The 8,826-nt window shown below is 27.2% G+C and overlaps 1 protein-coding gene across 3 annotated transcripts in view; it reads right to left on the bottom strand.

Moving 5' to 3' along the window:
• Window positions 1-8,826, bottom strand: part of Treh (Trehalase) — a 143,095-nt gene that overhangs the window by 33,192 nt on the left and 101,077 nt on the right. Inside the window, exon 1 of one of the 3 annotated variants that reach the window (XM_014426265.3) lies at window positions 2,858-2,934. The exons of the other annotated variants lie outside the window; for them this stretch is intronic. The gene's annotated coding sequence lies outside the window, so the exon portion shown is untranslated. Of the gene's footprint in view, window positions 1-2,857; window positions 2,935-8,826 lie in introns of those variants that run through there. 3 annotated transcript variants of the gene reach the window in all.

Below are 8,826 nucleotides of genomic sequence, written 5' to 3' on the forward strand. Positions count from 1 at the left end.
TATTTTACGTATTTTTAAATGAAACTTTTACTCTTGCCTTTGTTACTTGTTTTTTTTTTTTTTTTTATTCTTTTCATTGTATCTTTTTATTTTTATTTCTATCATTTTATCTTAACATAGTTTCATCTTGTATCTCTTTAGCACTGATGAAGCCCTGCAAAGTGGGGCGAAACGTTGGAAAATAAAATAGTTGTAAAATATTTTCGTTTCACTTGTGACCGCAACCCTGACCATCTTCCTATATAATAATTATTTTTATTTAATTCGTTTAAACATTTATATTAATAATAAACTAACTGCGTTTTTATAAAAAATTGGAACTTGTAATAGGATTTAGATTTAAATTAAATGTTAAATTTCATTAAAGTTCAAAAATTAAAAATGATTAAATTATAAAATAATATTATTAATAATCATATAAAATTTTTAAATTATATTTGAATTAATTTTGTATAATTCAAGTTGGATTAAATCAAACCTATGGTATGATTTTTTTCTTTAAATGATGAGTTTTCACCATCCCGACCAAGTTGATATTTGTAGCAACGGAAATGGAATGAGTTAAAGTAGAGACGGAAAAGAAAAAGAAATATAGATAAACATGGAAAATGTCCTAACAATCGTTGATAAAATATTTTAAAATGATGCAACCATTTTCAATAATATAAACCTGATATAATAATATATTTAAAATTATGATATTGTATTTGAAATATTACAAATCAATAAATTTTAATTTATTTTTAATTTATATATTTTCTACTATTTATACTATTATTTTTTATTTAATTTTTACTGCCTTATATGATGTTTGATTTTTTTTTTTTTTAATGAGCTTTTGGGTTTTTACTAATTGAACCATAGGATAGTTGAAGCAATTGAACTGGAATGCGTTAATGTTGAGGTAAAAGGCAAACATATTCTTGAAAAATATAGGAATTATCCTGACAGTTGATTATAAATTATTTTAAAATAACGTCAACTTTTAAATTATATGAATCTGATAATTATTTAACATAATCCTTGAATCTTGTAAAAGGTTGTCAGAAAAAATAGAGTAAGAATGGCTGCAAAAAGTAAACAAAAGACAATGAACACAATTGTTTAGTAAGAAAAACAAATAAATATTCATAAAGATAAGTAGGAATATTGCTTTAAGCTCCTCAGTTTTTAGTCGCATTATAAACGATACTATAAATACAAATTATTATTTGTTAGTAAAATTAGTTATTATGAAATTTTCATAAATATTGAGGTTGTAATAGAAATTTTATTAAGCTATCAAAACTCAAATGAGTGGGGAGAAGCATTTTAATGAATTAATAATTATAAACCAAAGTTTTGCTAAATTAAGGCTTCCTAACGAATAAAAAATCATTGTTGATTTTTATTCTAAAAAAAAGAATTAATCAAAAGAAAATAAAACCCCTACGGTTTATTGGTACTTTTTCTTAAATCCGATTAAGGAGTCGTTTAACGATGGCGAAGCTAGTATAAAAAATATTAAATATACTAACGAAAAAAGAAAAGTAAAAGGAATATTTAGATTTTTAAAAAAATATAAAATTTCAAAATATAAAGTTCAGAAAAACGGCCTAGCTCCAGAGATTTTAAAACGGCAAGAGAAATAAAATGGCTACCGAAGCCTGACGCTGGTGGGTTAAACTGTTGCATCAGCTTTGCCGTTGTGGAAACGATCTGGTTTTATCATCTGCTTTGAAAGGCTTTTATAATATTTATAAGGAAACTCTATAAATAACTATAACACACTAATAATTTCAAATAATAATAGATATTAAGTTAAATATTGATTATAATATTAAGTTAAATAAGATAATATTATTAAGTTAAATATTGATAATAAAACATTCCAAGCTAAATCAATAAACAAAAAAAAATCAAAGTATCGACACTAATTTAATGCAAAATATTTTTATTCGAACTTATAATAAACAGTTCTACTAATAGTGATAATAACTATTAGTAATATAATAAATGTTTCAATACAAATAAATACATAAATTCGCAAAATCATAAATTACTTAATACAAAGTCAAACATTTTTTCTTTTATATGACTAGACTAATGAATATTTATTGATAAGCAAATATTATCTTAAGAAATTAATCCATGAGAAAACAAAAGAGTGAAAACAATTGCGTATAAATAACCTTAGACAAAAATTTAAATACATTATAAAGTGGGTAGAAACAGGTATAAAAGTTGTTAAAAATATTCCATTAAACCATACAGAAATGAAAACATACATGTAATTTAAATTTTTAAAATAAATTTTAATCTGCAGAGTATACGGTCAAGGTATAAGATCGCATTCATACCGAATATATAATAAAATTAAATATTATCAATTTTGATCAAATAAAAGTAATATACTCATTATCATTATTATGGTCACAAGTATTATTATCATTTTTTTTTTTTAAACAGGCATTATGGCATTGTGTTTGCTATGCGTAAAAAGCGTTCATGCAAAAAGAAATATGAACATGACCAAATTAAATAAGTTAAAAATGTATAATTACTATAACTATAGTCATATAGTCAGAGTTTAATACACTTTGGTATAGGAGTAAATGTATTCACTAAAGGAGAAAGTCACTAACAATAGAACATGAACTACAATAACGAACACTATACAATAGAAATCCGGTTGCATTAGGTAGGAATATTGTCCACTTTAAAAAGATAAAAACATGCAAACAAGATAACCACATGTCGCAAACATCTGTTACACTCGTAAATTGTGTTATATTACATACCACCAAATAAATATATATATAGTAAATAAATATATAGATAAAACCTAAAATTATACATATTATATTAGATATTATACCTGATAAAGACAGAGTGAAGGGAAGGAATGCGACAACCTGTTGCCTACAGTTGGTACGGGTCCCGTCTGATGATCTACGTCATCGGAGGTGTGGCGGCGAGCCCCCAGTGACGTCAGACCCCCACCACCGCCCCGTTACAAAACCACCGTAAACGCCTAATGTGAACTAGGAGGTAAACCCACTCCTTCAATGAGTCATTGAAGAACGCAAAATTGCATCAGGCGTCGCCATATTGACGGGTTATGAGAAGGTGTGTCAAACACAACTTTTAGATAGGAAAAACTACAATGATGGCATCGGTGATAATAGAAACCGCAAGGTTCTAACGAAAGAAACCCTGATCATTGTCATTAAACAATAAGTAACAAGCTTCAGATCCATGAATCAACCGAGGAAGTTTCATTAAAAAAAATATATAGTTAAAAAAGTAAGATTATACAGATTTTTATAATCGACGTTGCAGCCCTGAAGATGGGCCACACAGTTGGAAGTCATTTTGACTGAAATCCGAATAATATATTTCCTCAAAAAAATTTAGGTAGTAACAGACCCACTTTCATTAAACATAAAGGCGTCATGCAAGTAATATCACAGCTGTTAGAAAGCACGAAAGTACTTGTCTACACGTTGGTAGTACCTAAACTCAATAATAGTTCGAATTGAATGAATCAATGATAAAAACTGATAATTAAATACTATTAACAACTATCAACATGAACAAATTAAAAACTGGAAACATACAAGTTCATAAATTATTTATAAGATTAGTGATATAAGGATCTAAGGTGCAATAATTGGTTAAAATTGGAAATTTTATAATAATGGTGGACATAGTTGGCGTGAAAATCACCTTGTGACCCTAGGTGATAGTCTTACTGATCTTTTTTTTTCTTTTTTTTTTTAATATTTATTTATTGCTATTTACAACTGTACATTATAATACATTTAGTAAATCTGATCTAAGTTAAATTGGAGTGTTACAGGCGTGTAGAGAAACTACCCATTGCTCACTGACCTTACCTTTAAAACATTCACTTATGTTAATGTGACTATTGGTTAATGTATGACACGTCACAATCTCTCAACAAGATATATATAATACAAAACAAAAAAAAAAATGAAAGAGAATCCTTCCTAGAACAACAACGCCTTCAAACCCAGAATTGGGCCAGATGTTATTTTACTAATGAAAAATTTACTAAAGGCAAGTAGAGGAGTCTCTGGAGAAAGAATAGATAAATCGAGCAACATTTAAGAAAAAGTGGCTAAAATTGGAAATCGGCATGATAGTTCACTTTCAGTATGCGACAAAGAGCTGAGGAACATACGCACGATTGTACAATAATGTATACCAACTATCAGATGAATCCTTACAGTCGATAGCACTGACGCGATATGTCAGTTCACACGATGATTGTGTTAAAGAAAGCTGCCTTATCCAATAACTATCACCGTCTTTCTGAAACTTGCGCTTAAAGTATATAACGCAAAGATTTGACAATGTGTTGGAAGCAGGAAATCTGCGAAGTGATAAATGCGAATATATCCGGAATAGGTTACCAATAAGTTGTGTTGTTGGGCGAGAGGATAACATTTTAAAACTATAGACAAATCATTATGGACGACCACTAAAAAGAATCTGAAGTACGAGGGTCGTAATCATCCACTTCTTACAGAATCCCCGACCTAATCAAGACTTGGAGCAACATTTAGTCCAGATTCTGATACCGTAAATACAATTCATCTTGAGTGTATTGAAGCTGAATCAAACACTTTATTCCAAACGACCCTTCGACATAAAGCATTTCATCTTTTACAAACATGTAACATCATTCAGAGATAAGCTTTCCGTTTAAGCTTTAACGACAAAATTACATCCAATATCCCTACATTTCTGATGAAAACATTGATAGTACTTTTTTGAATCTTGATCGCATTGCCAATAAGGACATGAGAGTTTGTCATGTTCCCTGCAAAAATGGTGGTTGTTAATTTAAAATTAATTTTTCATTCATGCTACATTTATTGAAAACTATCTACAATACTTTATAGAACAGAGTAAATTTGCTAAAATATGAGCCCTAAAAGAGCTATTTACGCTCAATAGTTCTACAGATATACTTTTTTTTAGAAAGTAACATTTCATAAAAAATGTACTTAAAATTAATAGCTAGTGAATTTATTTTGGGGAAACTATATCTCAGAAATCAGACGTAAAGATATTTCTTAGCTCTCTTAGCTTTCTTAAATTAAACCTAGTGTAATGTGCTATGAAGCAGTTTGCAACTTCGTATAATTAATAGTTTTCATGATATTTGGCAAAAGAAATTCACAAAATATTGATTTATAGTTGAATATATAGTAAGAATTTTTATCCATAAGAAATATATGGATAAGAAATAGCCAGGAATAATAATAACTAATGAAACAGTATGAGTGAATAAATGTGTATTACAAGATAAAATTATTTATAACTATAAAATAAAAACATAAAAAAATGTAAGAAATATAAAAAAATATATGTATAATATTAGAAAATATAAAAATAAAATTTATTTCATCATTATTTATTCAAATATTCTAGTCTTAATAGTTAACATTCGTCATGTAGTTTATTTAATATAACAAAATTTTAAACAACTTAATAATTTACGATTGGCTCAAAATATGTTTTTTAAATAATTGATTCAGTTACAAAATAATATCCAATATTTTACAAGAATAAAATTTTAAATACAAAATACTCCCATGTATTTTGTATTTAAAATACTTTTCTTCCTGTATCTCCAAGACTCTTAAGTATTATATTTGTAACAAACTATGCCGTATCAAAAATATTTGAAATACATAATACTATTTTGAATATCATACCTCGAAATATAAAATACTTCTGTGTATTTTTTGTTTTTATTGCTTAGAAATAAAAAAAAAAAAGTATTATATCTTGTCTTTTGAAATATTACCCAACTCTGAATTTAACCACCCTTGCATTATTACTTCAGAGTATGTTCTTATCTTTCTATGTTTGATTAGTTGTTTCCTACTCTACTTAGCTTTTAGAAAACCTCTTCATCTAGATGATTTTATTTACAGTATTGAGTAAGTCAGACATAATAAGGAAAGAAATAGTGATTTGAAGAAGTCTGACAACAGCGAAGAATCACAAACAAAAATGATTCAATTTACAACTTGAATATGTTGCACAATATACCTATGAAAGGGACAAGGCCATCGGAATGGTTGCCGCGTCCACTCTATCCATTCTGACCATGCGGCTACATTGCATTGTGCCACTTGATGCAATTTTCTCCTATTAAGGCTTAAATTGCACAGGAGGCCATATCCAAATCTTTCCATCCTCAATTTCAGACCTAGCTTTCCACAGCGCAGGAGGATGTGGCAATAATAATCAAATATATGTCTGTGATGTTCGTTATAAAAAAAAATAATAAAATTGTGGGCATTATATAAAACAATGGTATTATACAATAATAAGTAAAAATGTAAACAAAATTACAGGATTTTGTGTATAATGGGAAACATTTAATTATGTATTTTTGTTTCCTCTACACCAACTTTAAGTTACTATGTTAATGTTGATAACAGTTAGACATTGATTATTGTCTATGGCATGATCAGTTCACACAAATATCAAACAGTAAATCATTAATAAATAAATATTTTTAGCCATAAAATATTCATAAACATATTTATCATGAAATGAGACCTTCACGCCGTTTTCCAATTTCTGACGCTTTTTAAATATTTAACTATCTTAAAGTCTCCGTCTTAAGCGAATATTTCAAAACTGATATAGGACCGTAGCTCTCTGGGGATCTTAGTGGGGCGAGTCTGGTGGGGACTTTTTTGTGTTATGATCCCCTCTTGTGAGATTGTGACATGTCGAACAGGCTGAAACTAATGTGGAACACAATTTTATTTTTGTAGCAACTTAAATGTACATAAGAAATATAAAATTAAAAAAGATGGTTGTTAATTCAACAATAATTCAAGAAGAAATATGTTGTATAGAGTTTTCATTTATAGTGAAGTAAAAACTTACTATACGTCTGAAAACCGTAGAGTATTTTAAGAGAGTTTTTTTATTTTAGTATGTATGAGATCATTGATCACTATTACCTATTGCCCACAACTGTGTGGCAGATTGTAATATCTATCAATAAATAAATCTATCTAAAAAAAAACAAAAAAGAAACCGTAGAAAAATGAAAATATTTATATAAATAAATTCAGATTCCATTGTTAAATTTTTTGTCACTCTTTATAACCTTCTACGACATCATATATTAGCTGTTAATTTTTCTAAAATATTTAGCTTTCATACATCTATATTAGAACTCTCTTATTTCTAGAGATTTGTTTAGTTAATTTTAATAGTTATTAAAATATTTCTCGTTGAGTAATTATTTAAATTCTTGCATATTATGTATTTATGCACTTTTTTATTACTTTATAGAATGAAACATTTTGAATACTGGACAAGTCTAGTCAGACAATTTCAATATGGACGAGACCTATGTAATATTAAAGACTATATAATTGCCTGTTGATTTAACGAGATAATAAAAATCGTAAGAACTGGTTTCAATTTTTTTTTTAAATTACAAAATCGATTAAATAAAATTGAAGTTTATTTTACCAAGAAAAAAAAACCCATAGTAACCGAGGGATTTACTTACTTTAAAGACTCGATTTTAATTACGTAAAATTTTTAGTTTTTGAGTTAAGCTGTTCGCATACACAGATACCACCATACATACTACTGTGGTGGTTTCTTGCTTGTTTGGACTCAGGTGCCCTAAAAATGTCTATCCGTAGAAAAATTGATTTTGAAATTTTTCAAAATCACAATACTTTCCACATATATATTATGGATATATGTATATCCATCATATACATCATATATGTTAATCATATCTGGTTATTTCGTAAGTAAATTAAAATAAAAACAAATAAAGAGAATTCTGTTACATTAATTAAAATTATAATTTATGTTTAATTAATTTCCTTTACACGTAACCTTTTATCCTGATGAAATATCGAAACCGGTTGCAAGTTGAAGTTGATTTTTAACAGCAAAGTTCACCTTGAAAAGACAACATTTAACTACTACACATTAACTGAGAGTAATTTGCGTTTTTATTATTATTGATTTTTTTTTTACAGTAATTCAATTGATACTCTTTTTTCATTCACATTAAATTTTGAAAAAAATTTTCTGTCATAAATAATAGTAATATCAATTTGTTTTTATCAAAAAATTCATACACTTTTTCTCTGAAAAATGAACTCCTCCATATATTATTTTTAAAAAAGGATTTGTATAAGATGTTTCTCATATTTAAAAATTAATAACTGATAATTAATTTACATTAATCGATATTGATTGTTATGAAAACATCAAAAAATGTAATCAAATAATGTAATAATTTTATATATAAAAAGAAAGAGGGATTTATAAATACTGAGCATTAAAAGGGGATTCACTAGTGTCAATAATAATAATAAAACAAAAATAACTGAACCTTAAACAAGCAAAAGGAAAAAAAACAAGTCCAACCTCCAATCAATCTCTGACGTTATAGCTGATAAAGAAATGCATGTGATAAGATAAAGGTATTTTATTTTTTAAACAATGTGACAATCGACCTTTAGAACAATAAATGATTTCAATAGAAAAGTAAACAAGATCTCGAGACCCCAATAAGAAAAATATCTAACAAAGAAATTATGTAAAGAATATTAGGTGTTAAAAATCTAATATATAAAAATCAAAATTTGTTTATTCGTACTTTATGGACTGCTATTCCGTTCATCTGATGGGACGTTTTGCTAAATGTTCAGGATTTTCCAGGGAATGTTATAGACAATTTTTTGATAAAAAAAAAAAAAGTTATTAACAAAATTAAACTCAGAAAGTATGTGTTTTTTCACGGTAATATATATA

This window comes from Halyomorpha halys, unplaced genomic scaffold, assembly GCF_000696795.3.
Source record: "Halyomorpha halys isolate HHAL.00 unplaced genomic scaffold, Hhal_1.1 Scaffold566.1, whole genome shotgun sequence".
Classification (NCBI taxonomy): Eukaryota; Metazoa; Arthropoda; class Insecta; order Hemiptera; family Pentatomidae; genus Halyomorpha; species Halyomorpha halys.